This window comes from Pecten maximus, chromosome 15 (assembly GCF_902652985.1).
Source record: "Pecten maximus chromosome 15, xPecMax1.1, whole genome shotgun sequence".
Classification (NCBI taxonomy): Eukaryota; Metazoa; Mollusca; class Bivalvia; order Pectinida; family Pectinidae; genus Pecten; species Pecten maximus.
The window spans coordinates 25,877,366-25,894,330 of record NC_047029.1 but is presented as its reverse complement, the minus strand read 5'-3'; positions in this window follow the sequence as shown (position 1 = coordinate 25,894,330).

The window sequence follows — 16,965 nt, the reverse complement described above, 5'->3', positions numbered from 1 at the left end:
ACAAAATAAACCATAAAGTAAACCTCACTTTGCCAACTGAATAATTAGATCTGATTGTCCTAAAACTGAATACACATACAGTTATGTTATGATCTCTTGAATGAATTTGCTTTTGAATCTCGTAGGACCCAAATTGAGGTCACTCTCAATAATAAAGCTTTGTTAATTATTGTATATAAAGAGGATATTGAATGGTTTCAAGTTTAATATAAGGTACAAAATGTATATTTCATGAGTATGACAGATTTGCGATATATTCTGTCATACGAGTGAAATTTGTTATATTCAACTGAAAACAATTTAATTTTCTTTTCATTGCATTTTGATTGCTTAAAAAATAAATTAAAAACGTCCAAAAATATAGAGTGTCAAACAGTTTGGGAATCAGTAACATGATTCATGATGTCGTCTCTTTGTGACTTTACTTCATCTCTTCGATTGGAAAAATTGGCAAGTTTCAATGAGGTGAATACAAAGGTTCGCTCTGATTGGTCAAAAAACGAAAAACTGAACTTTTGACTGCAAAACATAAATTTTCACTGCACAATGAATATAATATTATATCAGTTTGATAAATTTCTGTTTTACTGGCAAAAATGCAATAATTGATTATTGTTCCGTAACTTCAAACTCTTACTCACAACTATCACCTCTAATTATGATATTTAGTAGTGTTTTCTAGAGTGACACTTATCTCTTGATTACATATTGGTCATTGTTGAATATATATAGCAAGGAAATTTGTATCACTGGATATGCCTTGCTATTGTCTTAGTACTATAAGTGACTAGTTTTATAGTTCAGATATCAACTTGTTTATATGTATTTTCAAACAAACTGTATTTATATATGGATTTACATATTTTAATATATTCTACATATGTATGTGTTTTTTCACCTTAGTGTACATTTTTTGATTTTAACAAAACATATACCTTTGGCTTACAATTTTCTTTATGTAGGCGAGCTATGAAAAAAAGCAAAAATGCTTCACATAACATTGTGGTTTCTTTCTCCAAAAGTGCTAAAATATGTGTATTTGTTATATTTTAATGAGTGCTTATACATAACTATAAATTATATAATGCTTTTAATAGTTGTTATGAAGTTAACAATCACATTGTCCTAAATTGATGAGCTGTGGTCAGCCACGAGGTCCCGACATGAAATTCAACGTGCCGATAATTAGGCTATCTATATTTGGGACAACTTGTGTTCGATATAAACAGGGTCACAAAATAGTCTCTTTTTGAGGCAATGGTTGAAAGGAAAATTTAGGTTGTTTTTTTCAGGCGATTGCATTAGAATATCTACTCTATGTTAATCAGGACCGCTAATTAGGAACGACCAAAAGACGTGATTTAATTGAAATGGCGCCATATAATAGCCACATTTTCAGTTTAACCTATCATGTATAGTTCTTTTTTTTCTGGAAAGATGTTTTTTTCACTGGGCTAGTCCTTAGTGATAATCGGTCAGCTGATTAACTGTTGTACTTTTGGTTGTTTAAACTAATGTATGTGTAGGTCTGGCAGAATGTTTAACACTGAGTGATCTACACAGATATCTATGGTTAATAAGAAGTATGCTTACCCTGCCAAAAGAACTCTCAATTTTAAACCCAGACAGGGCGTAACCTTGACTGAGAGGTGTAACATCAGCTGAAATAGGTGTACCATTGGTTGATATAGGTGTAACGTTGGCTGAGATAGGTGTAACCTTGGCTGAGATAGGTGTAACGTTGGCTGAGATAGGTGTAACCTTGGCCGAGATAGGTGTAACCATGACTGAGATAGGTGTAACCATGGCTGAGATAGGTGTAACCATGACTGAGATAGGTGTAACCATGGCTGAGATAGGTGTAACCATGGCTGAGATAGGTGTTACCGTGGCTGAGATAGGTGTAACCATGGCTGAGATAGGTGTAACATTGGCTGAGATAGGTGTAACCATGGCTGAGATAGGTGTAACCTTGGCTGAGATAGGTGTAACCTTGGCTGAGATAGGTGTAACATTGGCTGAGATAGGTGTAACCTTGGCTGAGATAGGTTTAACCTTGGCTGAGATAGGTGTAACCTTGGCTGAGATAGATATGCTAATGTAGCAGTATCCTGGTGTAGCAACATTCCTGTGGGTTGGCGAAACGGGAAAAATATAAGTGGTGTTAGAAACCTAGTAGTACAACAAAATAGAACACTGATATGTCTCCGGAATTCACACAGGACACATACCTGAGGTTTTGAGACAGGTGGTATTCTACCAACAGTAAACACATAAAAAGGCAGCTCTTGCTGAACCGCTCAAAATCGTTAATTGTATTCGTTTTATATTGATCTTTAAAGTTCTTTAGATTTAGAGAGTGTTATCAAATGTCTCATATTTTTATCATAATTTGTCTCAATGGTCAGTACAGGAAAAGAGAGTGTCATTGGCTTCATTGTGGTTTTCTACCGTACAACTTTTGTGAAAGAAAATATTAATATTTTGATATCTTATGTTACATTATCTTCAGATTGTTAGACACTGTTACTCTAACCTTGGGGCCTTACATAATTCTGTTGGTTTGGCCACATAATTTTCACTAATATTTATTTTTGTTCAAGTTACTATTGATGAATTTTTGATTCTAGATAAGCATGTGTTCAATTTTATGGCAATGTAATTAATTATATTACACATCACATAGTGTAAAAATGCATTTCTGTTACAAAATGTACTTAATAAGATTACCATTACTTTGACATTGCAATTAATTAAATGACTATGACTTTGACATTGTAATTAATAAAATAACTATTACTTTGACATTGTAAATGATAAAATAACCATTACATTGACATTGTAATTAGTTAGATTACCATTACTATGACATAATGAGTATTCAATTATCATTTTTTGTGACATTGTAATCAATTAAATTACCAATATTTTGTAAAATGCCATTACAATTACTTTTACTTTGTAATAAATACCATTACAATGGACTATGACATTGTGATTAATTAAATGAGACATTACCTTTCCTGTTGAATGTCTTATTATTGTACATTGCCATTATTTTTAGAAATACCAAAATTAGAGATGATAATTATAATGAACTGTGTATGTGTCCATTTTCTTACATTTTCTAGTTTATATAAACAATCGCCAATATCTCCTTTATACAGGTTATGACGGTGAAAACAAAATGTAATGCAAGGTATATTCAAAATGTCAGTTGTTTCCCTGTAATCTGGATGTATATTCTTCACATGACTATTGTAGGTCCTTTAACTTTTACTGTTTTGTTTTATAATGTTTTTACAGTGAAATATCGAAAATTATTCATTCTACAAAAGTGATATGAACTAGTGAAAAATATAACTTTTTCTGATATTTTTCACTCATGAAATATATCTAAATATTAGGCTAACTCGTTAAATATATTTGGTACTACTGAAGGCAATGTAATATATCCTCTCTACATTGGATTATATTGTATCTATATAATGTCGAAATTATGAAGAAAAGAAACGCCCAAACTACATTTGTTCTTAGATATTTGTAGAATGATTATGAGGAACGATTGTTTTCTATTATGGTCCATGAAAGAATGAAGAATCAAATCACATATATATTAATTGAACTACACGAATAAATAAGGCTGCTGTCAAATGATAGAGCGATGAATTGAGTACTTGCATATACATTTTATGTAGCGAAAATGGAACTGCAAAGCAGTACATGTTGAATTAATTTCAAATGTTCAACCATCAGTTTAGAATATATTTTTTGCTCAAATTGCTCAAACTTACTAAAATGGAACTGCAAAGCAGTACATGTTGAATTTATTTAAAAAAAAATTATTTTCTGAAAATGGGCATTAGTTTGTGTATAAAATGTTATTTTAATATTCAAATTTGTCTTCCGATTTGCTCAGTTTTGATGTTTGATGTATTGTTTAAACTAACTAAATCGCAGAGAAGTAGAATAATAGAATCTATCATGGGTCTGTTCCGTGGACAGGGATATCTCAACCCGAGTGTAAGAGTTTGGCCAGTCAGCACGAGGCTTGCCGAGTGCTGGCCAGCCAAACTCTTACACGAGGGTTGAGATATCCTTGTTCGCGGAACAGACCCGTGATTGATTATTTTTCTCACATGCTTGCAACCAAACGTAAGTTTTTATGAAAGTTTTTATCGTGCCATCTTCAATGCTCATTGGAATGTGCGTCAGAATTGATGACGTAATCATTTACGACTTGGTGACTCAACGTAAAATGATGACGTTACGTTATTGTGAGCAGCGTCATACATGTATAGCGCGTGCCGGCTGTCTTTACCCACCCTGTGTAAGATCGATTTATCTTTTCCTCTTAACCATGTGAAATATGGGAGAATGTATGCTCTATAAGATATAATAAACCAATGTCTTTGTTATAAATATAATTTAATTGAGACTATTAAAGCATTACAACATATTTTTCAGGAGACCATTAAAAACTGTGATGATACATAGACTGTGCAATATATACACTGGTATTTAATACACATATGTAGGCGAGTTTTCATTTCATATGATATTTTCTGAAACGCGTCTTAAAACTTTTTATTTTTGCGAGCTTTGGGAAACCATTTTAGATGCACTTCATGAAATATAATTTGCAATGAAAACATTTGAAATATTTTTATCACGAACTAAGAAAATGTACATTTTCACGTGTTTTAAAGCTTAAATGTGTGGGGGACATAAAGAATACATGGTCAGTGTCTTAAAATATAAGCTGTATTTTGGCGAGGGTAAAGAAAGACAAAAGTGGCAAGCCACTTTTGTCTTTCTGTCCCGAGCCAAAAATACAGCTTATATTTCAAGACACTGACCATGTTTTCTATTTATCCTGCAACAATAAAAAAAACAATCATCAAAAATAATCATTTTGAAGTGAGACGGTGTCAAAAATGACAGAAATATGTTCGCCTTTCAAACGTTGTTTCACTTTGAAGTAGGTCAGTCGAATTGACGCACATGCGAAGATTCCAAAATACAGCTGTTTTCCGTCACTGCCGTATACAGCAAAATTATATACGGTGGGTGTATTCCGACAATGCGGTGGCAGTTGCAGGATAAAAAATAAAACGGTGACAACTATTTAGTTGTGCCATTTTCAGTTCTGAACCTAACATCAATCTCATTAATGGCGTCATACTTTATTTCTGACTGGCGCAGCAATAAAAAACGCTTCATGGTATATTATGTTAGTGGCATATGCAGACATATTACAAGGGCGAATTGTGTGATAAAGTAACCTATATCATGTATACGATGATATTTTATATGAAAGTATACATAAGTTTTGTATTGTATAATATATGAGGATATTTTATATAAAACTATACATAGCCTATGCAACGTATGTGCTGATATTTGATATAAAATTGTACATATGCTGTGTAATGTATTCACTGACATTAAATGTTTTGGAAAGATTGTCAATTTTCATTATTTAATGAAACAAGAACGCCCCAAAAAAATCCTACTTGTAAAGTTTCTCAACTAAATTAGGACTCCCTATAACCACTAAATATTAACAGAGAACTATGGCATTTTTCATCCTTATTTTGAAATAACATTTGTTTTGAAAAAAAATAATGTTTCCCATATTGAAATTGATATCGAGAAATTATCATTGAAAGGCACAGTAATTTTATATTAAGGTCAAATTTAAAGGGACTATTACGGTACGACATTTTCTGGAGATCTCCTCTACACTTTTCAACCGATCTCTTTGAAACAAAGTTACATTATAATCATAATAAATAGTTGTGTTTCCCCAAATAGAATTTTGATTCGACTATCTATGCATAAGTTATTATCATATTTTAGTGTCAGTATTTAATATTTTGCTTGGAGCTCTTCTACTACTAATATTTAAAAAAAATCTTATAAACTTGGTCAGCTTAAATAATCAAGATAAGACATATTTAGCTGAATAGAATTCTGATTCGACTACATACAATGTATTTGGGCGAAAGTTATTGTCCCATTGTTCATTTCAGCATATGATTTTTTGGCAGGAGATCTAGATTTTTTGACGAGTTCGTTTGAAATTTGGTGAGATGTTTTTTTTTTTATTATGGCATGTGGATGTGTCTATCTGAAAAGAAGTTGGATTCGACTGATTTTGCAGATGTTACTGCCCTTTGTTTATTTCAATGCGTTATAATCATAATATAAAGTTATGTTTCCACTAAACAGATTATCGGAAAAGAAGATATTGCCCTTTGTTATACCCTATACTTGAATCTTGTCCGGAGATCTCCTACAGGTTTCTTTCGATTTCTTTTGAAACTTGGTTGGTTTTTAAATCAGATATCAAGTTGTCTTTAATGGGTCAGAGATTTTGAACTGTTGTTTTCCCCCAGACTGTTAGAAAATTGACTTGTTGTGACACTGATGATTTAAAACATGCCAGCTAGCCATTCTTAAGGTGGTCCATGCAAAATAGTATATAACACTATATGGCATTTGAGGGGCGTATATTGTTCTGCTCTGAGGTACTCTTGTTTACAACAAATTAAAGCAGATAGTGACGCGATATGTAGTTTAAATCCTCCAATGCCATAAAAATGCCTGATTTGACCGAACCTTGGCTCACATGATGCACTGGAAAAAAGGTATAGTTGTTTTCAGTTCTGAATCTTTTGTTTGTGCAAATATTCTTATATAGACAAATATTATGTTATAAATGCAAAAGCATTAATGTAGTAACAAAACTAATCTGATTCCCCCCGAAACTGTATTAAATACATATCATTTCATCCCTTTCTATGCTAACATATTTAGTGTCTTCCATTTCAAAGAAAGTTAGTGGCATTGTCAAATTTATTGGATTCCTGAAGATGAAGAATACTAGAAGTCTGTGTTCAGTTGTTAAGACTTCAATAAAATACATTTTGTATTATTTTTTATGTAATTGGTGTCGTTTGTCATTTTAATTTGGTGTCGTGCATTTTAAAACACCTTACCATGTACCGGTGCCCACTTTGCAAATCGGTGTCGGTTTGACATTGAATGTTAATTAAGGGCGGGGATTAAAAAAGTATAATTTTCTAATTAAGGATTACCGATAACATTATTGGTGTAATTTGAATAAAAGGAAAATAAACAGACGTATGCATCGACAAGTAATTTGAATAAAAGGAAAATAAACAGACGTATGCATCGACAAAGTTAGGCATATTTTCCTGCTTTGGTAATGGTAACTCAAGGTTGTTAATACTTTTCTTGTGTATTAAATAATATTTGAATTTTAATGATACTATAAATCGAAAGTAATTCCATTGACCTTAAACAGGAGGCCAAGAAGCGAATATACGCTTATAAAATACCCTTAACTGCTATTGCTATTGCTAAAACTGAAATATATTCCAAATTAATTTCCTTAGAATAGTTATGGGGTAATGAAAACAAAACATATCAACTAGAACTGTAAGTCAATGACTGCCTAATACCCCTCCCCCCTTTTTTCTACGGAAAACCTGTTTATATTTATAGTGACCGGTTACCATAGCAACCAAAGGTTTTAGGAGGAAAAGTTAAATGCACATCTACACATGGTCCTTTATATTTGTGCGAAGTTTCATTGAAATTGGCCCAGCGGTTTAGGAGTTGTCCGGACAAAATTTTCCTACGAACAGACAGACAAGCTTAATCCAGTATATCGCCCACAACTTCATTGCAGGGGGGGGGGTATAATTTTATAATGATGTTATATAAACCACCATGCTATCGCTTCTACGGTATGAACTTTTGTTCAATATATATCTGGTATATACACAACGCGTACCTCTTCATTATAAAAAATTAGAAACATAAATCAGCTTTTTTTAAAATTTAAATACTGTAATTCATGTAATTCATAAAACTGTACAAGGCAAACAATTGTCATGTTTATATACTTATGCTTAGCAATATCTCCCATGGCTTCTTGTGCTACGTGACGCCAAAACGGACATAATACTTAAAAATATCAAAATAGTTCATGAAAACAAACATGGCATCGCTATACATGTATTCCTTTTAAAAACCCGAACCAGGAATCCCGGTAGTGTATCGAATTACTGTGCCACATGTGCAATAAATAATGACCTTCCCGATGTATTCTGTTGTGTTTTTAACAAATTATTATATCCATGTTCTCTATATACTCCCTACACAATTTCAACAATCATAAGAAAAGTACGTTTGATATGTCCTCCACATTTCTCCTTCTCATCCCCTCTCACAGGCTGTCGCATTAAATATATATATATATATATATATATAACAAGCGTACCAAACAACCTGAAACCTTTTATAGGAATTCAGTTGTACCAGCCTGACAATGCTCAAGTTTTCTTTTTCTTGCGCTGGGATTTCTTACCAATAAGTAATGTCCAAAAATACCTCTATTTAATGTAGGTATATTCCTGTTATATGTAAAATTGCCATTATGCCGTACTATAGGTGCGATGTTCCTAGCTAGAATGACTACCAAACCTATACCTGATCTACCCCTAACGAATGGCCCAAGTTGATTGGCTAATATCCATGCACGAGACAGACAACTCCGTGTATAAAGGACAAATATTTCCCGCTATTCTCCGAAACGCGGGGGGAACATATTTATTCATAGCTCATCATCGTGTAATCCTGGCCATTGCAATGACTTTGAAACCCTAGGGGAAAACAAAAATAAATAGAACCAAAACTGATACGTGCAGGATTTGTAACAATCGTCATGGAAACTATACAGAGTACTGGTGACAACACAAGTGCGAATATTGACGAGTACATATGTACAATACACATGCACTGTAATAAATAGTGTTATCACGATCACTGCTTATATTACATTTACTTACATGCGTTTGTACTTAAACCACGAGACATTTATCAAATAATCCAGGTGTTTGTGTGGAAGTTAATTAACCTAGATATTGATAGTCTACAAATACACAAGTGACGTCACTAGCATTGACCGCAAAATAATCACAACCAAATGTGTCTTTAGTGTATAAACCTATTGCTATACAGCCCATATCTAAGTCGGTGAACCCTAACCACAGAATGACGTCAACAAAATGTTACAGCAAGTTTAATCTTTTGCGTATTTACAAGTACATAACCTATCTAAACGTCCACCAAAAGTATGTGAATACTTATCTCATAACTATAATATCAAACAATATCTATAAAAATAAACATCGAGAAAAATGAAAATCCTTTATATATTTATTGATGACTATTTGCTATCCTGATAACTTAGCTCTTCCAAATTAGCTCTAGCATCACTGACGAGTCCTAGATGGACAAAACAGCTGTATGATGTCTCTAGCATCACTAATGAGCTATATAATGACAAAACAGCTGTATTATGTCTCTAGCATCCCTAGGGTCCTTGAAAGACAAAACAACTATGATGCAATTTATCTAACACAAAATGCACATTGATAATTGTTCATTAACATGTTTACAATCGCTTAAGACACAAGACAAAAGTGTTTAAAGGACTACCTAAAGATCAAATCAAATCTGATCTTAAAACAAGTATGTACAGGGTATGGTAATAAAAATGTCATGTGACGGTTTGCTAAAATAACCTCTTGCTGATATATATTTTCTTACCCCGGACAGGGATGCCCCCATTTTTTCTGATTTGAGATTTTCCTATCTCGCCATAGGGTTTAGACAAGCTACACTTGCTCTGCACATTCTCAACTATTGTATAACAAACAAAAACAACACAATGACATCACAGCAACAATCAATTACGTAACAGCAACAATTAAATATCGTCATGTTAACATTGTCTTAATTAACTTAACGTCAATATCAGATACATAAGTGGTTAAACAGGGTAATATTCTTTCGCTGGCAACTTAAGAATCCCCCTTGGGTTGAGATCCCCTTGTCTAACTTAGGGATGACTATCGAGGCAAAACTTATATCAATATAGTAAAATGACTATAGCGACAGTCCTGAGACTATCACGATACTTATTTTTTCTTTTGAAATATTTTTTAATCAGAATTAAAGCAGTTTCCAATTAAATGTCGGAATGGATTTTGCCATGAATGAAATTCGGGGAAGTCCAATTAAGAAGCTTGCTGTATAATTGTAATGCTAATTATCCTATTAATGTTTGTGTGATGCGGATAAGACACTAAGGACTTTGTCTTTGATTTTAAGGTCACGTGTTTTACTGTAGATGTTATTATTATTTTTTCCTTAAACAGTTTACTGTAGTTTGATGTTTCTCTGTGAACGTCCTTCCAATCTGATGTTGACCCAAGTTTTAATGGGGCGCATATGATATGCCTTCATATTGTTGTTTTGATCACTACGGTGAGGTATTTATCGAGTTATTTCTGAAAATCCCCTCTAAGACAAGTAAAGGTCACCGTTTATCCAGGCATGAAAATATACTATCGACCTATTTCTATCGAGAACAAAGCCATCGCAAGAAATCGATATATAAGTCAACCTTTAGTTACATCACTACTCTCACCCCGAAGGGAATGAAAAATTATATTATTCACAACCATATGAGTTCCATTCATGTAAACCATCTTTGTTCACTTTATTAATTTCATATGAATTGTGAGCTCTTGACCAGTTTCAAATGAAATGAATAATTGAGTTTAATAAATTCAGTACTTCATTAACACGACACGTCTGTTAAGATCTTATTCATTATTCTACTCGGAAAATATGTTTAATGATGCATTTTGATTGGTTGGTCTCTACATAAAGCGACGATCACGAGGAACGTTTTCCATAATCGAGTCAATAGCAGACATTTGGGCTGTTTTCGTGTATCCCGGTCCAAACGGTTGGACAAAAGTTGTTCGTTTTTTAATAGAAATAGGGACGGACCTGGTGATTTATTTTCAGACGAGTTTTGACAAAGACTTCCAAAGCCTGCATTAACACCAGCAAGTCAGTCCAAATATATATTTGAAATATTGCATTTAAAAACAGGACGAACCGGTTTGTCCGCATAAACGAACAGGCTTTCGTTTCGAATGCAATAAAAAGCAAATTATTGTGCATTAGGACGTGCCAAAGATGTTTTCTTTTTAAATATTTCGAAGTTTACATTGTATGGAGATCTTCATAATATCTTTAAGAAGGACATGGGCTTCATTTGGTAGTAAAGGGTACCAGCAATATTCCCTGTTTATCCTAAGGTTTACAGTATATTTTTAGATGTCTCGTCCTAAACAGCTATCTCATAAACACGACTACCGTGCAATGTTACTGTATATCAACACTAATTACGTTCAGGACTTTAATCTATAAATCAAATATCAGGTATAACAAATTTAAATAATCTTCAACTTCCTTGTACAACGCTACGTGTATAATTTATCATGATAGTTCCTTTTTGTCAGTGAGGATTACAGCAAACATCTTTGTAGAAAGCATCACATAGTGTAACTTTGGTAAACGATCTCCACACTTACTACAACATTATTATAGTACTGATGAAGATAGTTTGGTATATTGCTATTCGATATAACCTCTGCTGTACAAGTCATCGTTAAGTTATTAAATACTGACATCTTTAACATTATGATCAACATAATCTGAGTATATATGATGCATTGCGTTTTAGAATTCATATATACAGTATATGTATATATATCATTTGTTTTGGATCCTCGTACCCTGATCGGTCCTTGAACCCCTTAAAACACAATTAACGTAATGTATACTGTTATTTACATAAAATTGTTTCGTCAATAACTATTATATTTACATAGTCGTAGACATATCCGGGTTCCTCCACTGAATAGCCTTTGAACGACCTCAGCTACTATATCACAACACTTTTAAGTTAATTTGTACATAAATAACTTCCAAAATGACGTGACACACAATATCCATTGACATGTATTGTATATTATCTTCGATTACATTCCAAACACACATATAAATACTCTCCCACAAAAATATTAACGAAATGATCCCTCTGCAGTGTCATGACACGTTAACTTATCTAGTGTCATCGGCGATTAAGCAGGTATTCACACAACCTCCGACACATTGTTATGGAACTAAACATGTTTCTACGTCTACTGCCACAGCCATATACAAAATGGTGGCATCTTCTTGTTTCCGCATCATAACCGTACCAGGATAGCCTAGAACTACACAATTCTTGTTCGATAGGCAAAGGCAGCATGCACAAATCGTCTGAAAACAGGAGATAAAAATAGATTTGTTTATTCACAATAGTGTAGATGTATTTAGTTTTCTGACAGTGGAAATACAAAACAACACTATAACCGCAACATTTCGGCCAATTCCTTTAAGATTCGGGATCAGTCTAAATGTGATTGAAAGTTTTGACGGAATTGGCGGAGATGTTCCGATTTGAAAACAATATTGACATTCATCCGCCAGAAGGATCACGCCATACCATGGTAAATCAAGTTTATGTTATGATATTCAGAAGCGAAGTCAAAATCTAAATTGTAAAATCTTTTAACTCGCCTGTAATAATTGAAGTTTTTGATTTTATATTTCTACACGCTGAATCAAGATTAAGGAAGTCATGTGATGTATATAGAATATACGTACTTAAAACCTCCTGCAGACTAGGTTCATTCTCAGCATGTATAGACATAGAGAATATTCCGATGGTTATGTAGAGAGATATCCAAGACTTCATACTTCCTTTTATTGAAGATCAGCTTTCTGTTAACAAATTATGTAAACATTCAGGTAAACAAAAACAAACAAAACACGTGAAAATGTTTACAACCCTTTAAACCTACTTCCACGGAATTGTAATCAAGATTGTAAAGACCGGTCAATGGAATTACTCTTGCACACCTCAGCGTACATATGCTACAGTGATCAATCGTCAAAACGTCACACATACATACTTCAATCCTCGTCATTTTGGAGACAGACAACCTATTTTTTTTAAATCAAAATTAGATGACTTATCAGTACAATGTAAAACCGCTTTTGTTTGTATGTCTTTTGTGGGTAATTTTTTATGCTAATTCAGTCGAATTATATATAAATACATATAGATATGAAGTTTTAAGATTTTGTTTGTCAAAAGAGATCTTTTAAATAACCTTTGGAATCAAGAAAACCCATAATCCCCATCGGAATTTTCAAGAAGTATATATAATATGATGCACACTCATAACTGGCTGTTATTTGTGAAAACTTATTCTCAAACTTAATTATCATTTAACCCGGGTGTGACCTATTTTTTTATGGTGGATATCGTCTATGAAGACGCTTTCTCTGACGGAACACTTGGGTTTATTCTCCTTGGTACGTTGTCAATGGTCGCCTTGTAAATATATATTTTTTGTATATATTTTTACCCCGTTTGATCGATTTTGAGTCAGAATAAGGATTTCGTTATCAGGTCGAATATATTCTGGTTTTTTGTTGTAGATACCAAGCCAATCACCAGAAATTGTTATGCTATAAGATGTTTCATTTTCATGCTGACACAAAAAACAAACCCAATGGCCCGCTATGCTTTATTTAAATAAAGTAATTTATTGTTATTGTATATATTTATATTGATACACGGGAACCCATGTTTACAGAAATGTTAATTGTGACATGAAGTAATTGTATATTGTTTGAACATTTCATTAGACTATTATTCATATCCATCTGTACACCACCTAAGATGTCAATAACATTAGGCCTGCGGTAAATGAATTATCGACCGAACGGATCATTAACACAAAGATAACGATATCATTCATTGTTTATATACTAAACTTGTGTAACTGTTCCATTTTTTAGTATGTAAACGTTTGTAATTTAATTGTCTTAATAAAGGGACAGATTATCTGAAAAAATTCAACAATTTACTTGTCTGTACTATCGTTGTTACTACATGACCAATTAACTTTTTCTAGCAATACGCATCCAGCGAACGTCTGTTTGTTAGGATTCATGCAGTACCTTACTGGACCATACGTCGTTATTATATTTTACTTACTAAACGCTATATATAACAATATAAATATATACAAAACATTAAAAGAAAACATAGTAGTTTTACATATGCGATAATAACAAGCCAATATTACAGACATTTCAAAAATAAAACATTTTCAATATTAAGTATATTTTAACGATTTCGCTGTACAAGAAATAAATTCCATTGGTATACATATGATAAACATTCTCACCTCAATGTTAGAAGGATAGGTGACCGATATCTCGCAGACGCAGACGCATTAATCCCAGACAGCAACTTCCCACGTTCCGATGAATGGAAATTTTCAAGCAACCTTTGTATAACTATATACGTCTTACGCTTTTAGCTGAGTGACTTTCAATTTGAATTTTGCTGTTGTACGTACGTCGTCGAGAGCTTTATAGCTACAAGAACGTATGCCATTGGTGCTTTAGATGACAAACATAATGACAAAATGTAAAATCCGAATAATTTTCATTCAGAACCTGCCTCATTAGATTGTAATGTCTGACATGTGACTGTAGCTATTTATACTAACTATTATCATATTGTTTCAGCTACTCTTTTGTTCCTTAGTATGAATTGATTTCTTGTAATATTGCTTGACTATGAATTTAATAATATTTGAATAATTATTTTAAAGCCACATGTAAATAAGTAATTAAAACTGACAAGAAAAGCTGATTTACGAGGCATTTTATTGATTTCACATCTTGTATTGCATTATATCAATATGATATTAGTTAATCATTCCAATAAGTGATAGATGAAGCATTGTTTCTGCTTATGCTGAAATGTTATCGTAGAAATGCACGAAATTATGGCTTTATTATCAATTTCCATTGAGTCACGTATTGACTTATGCTGATTTACAAACACAATGTACGATAATGCAAAAATGTAAACGAATATTTATAATATCTATGACAATTATTTTTTACTGTTTCATTTGATATATTTGTTTGGTAAGTCTCATTTCTATCCCAGTCTATCTCTCTTACTTTCTCTATCATCTTGCTTCATTCGAATCCCCCCCCCCCCCCCCCCCCCCCCCCTCTCTTTTATTTTCTCATGTATTCAAACTCCTGTCTTCTGTTTTTTTGTTTTTTTTGTTGTGGAATGTATGTGATGATTTGTGAGAGGGTATGGAGAATGTGTGTATGTTGATGATATACTGTCATAATGTAAATGTGTGGATGATGATGATTTTCTTATTTTAATAATGGATGATGATGATGATGATGATGATGATGATGATGATGATGATGTATGTGTGATGATGATAGTGATTTTGATTACTATTTGTGAGATAATTAGTGTATGTAACTGAATATTGTATAGCATGAAAATAATGAAAATGGTGTATATCGAGTGATGATAATGATGATGATTATGATGATAATGATGGTGATGGTGGTGATGGTGGTGGTGGTGATGATGATGATGGTGGTGGTGGTGGTGATGATGATGATGATGATGATGATGATGATGATGATGATGACGACGACATATAATATGTGATGTGATTATGATCTTATGTGCGAGTGTAAGTGTATGGGTTATATTTTTGTATTTTTCTATGCTGAAAAACTTGAAAAATAAAATAAATACAAAACAAAAATATAAACTAAATAATAATTTTTAAGGATAAGAAGACCATATGTGCTGAAAGTGCAAGCGTCTTCTGGCTAATAGATTGAATCCGTCCTATATTTTGTAGTTGTCATTATGAGGACGGGTCTTTACCTGGACTTTTATGAAGGGTGTCATCGATGAATTAGCAGACTCTTACAGTGAAGAATAACTGGTATTTACGAAACCGCACCCATACTCGAATACACATTTTGCGCTAAAGTTCAAATAATTGATGTTTTTCAGTAGTTTGAAGGATTTTAAGAAGACTTCTGGTGAGATATTATTTGCGATATTAGGGTTTAATTATCGTTATCTTTCAAACTATTATTTCAATGATTTAAGCAAGTTATATAGGGCCGTTGTCTTTTAGTATGTTTAATAATATTATTATCAACGTTATTCTATACTAATATTCTGTTTTTTAGCTTGAATTACGATTTCGTTTATTTATCAGTATACTGGGTTTGTTTTATATAACGATGTATACAAATACTCTAATTTTACTATTGAGTTACATGGTAACGGAAGATATACTACTAGTATTTCTCTGTTGTACGTTTTTTAATCTCGCAGTGGTATATTTTGCCACTGTATGACCGTATTCTTGCATGTAAAATATAGACCGATTTTCCTCGGTTCTCATCGGCTAAAACATGGTCACGTGGATGTCAATATTTTTAGATATTATTATTAACCTAATGTTTCCATTTTTAGAAACACTGAGTCGCTGTTGCGTTTATAACGTCATAATCATTTCAACGTCACAATGCCTCAGTGTATTTCTATTATCAGCGAAATATAATGCAATTCAATCCTTTTACAAATTTCATATTTACGTGTAATATAGATGTAAAGGACCTTTGATTCGGTTAATACGGTGTATACCGACCTGGTAGAATTTGATTTTACCAGGTCTGTATAACACCATGTCGACCTCATCAGAGGTTCATAATGGATTAAATATCCTACGTGTATTAATGAGCATTGTTGGTGTAATTTCTGTTTTGATAATAACGCCGTACTTTTTTTATTTATTTATTTTTGTTTATTTCATATTCCTAATATCAACAATTAAAACACCAAATATCATTATGATGTACAAAGGCTCGGTTAAAATAACCAGACATTGAATTGTTCAGCCTGCTCCTTGACTGATAAAAATGGGAACTACATATTCATGCAAAAAGTTAATGTGTTTTTTACGAAAATATGTCAAGTAGTCTAATCTACATCTACGTAATCTGAAGCTCTGTCAGCTTAACATCAACATTTCATTTAAACATTCTACGATATAAATTAAACTTTTCGTCAATAACAAACGAATTCCGGGCTGGAGTGGA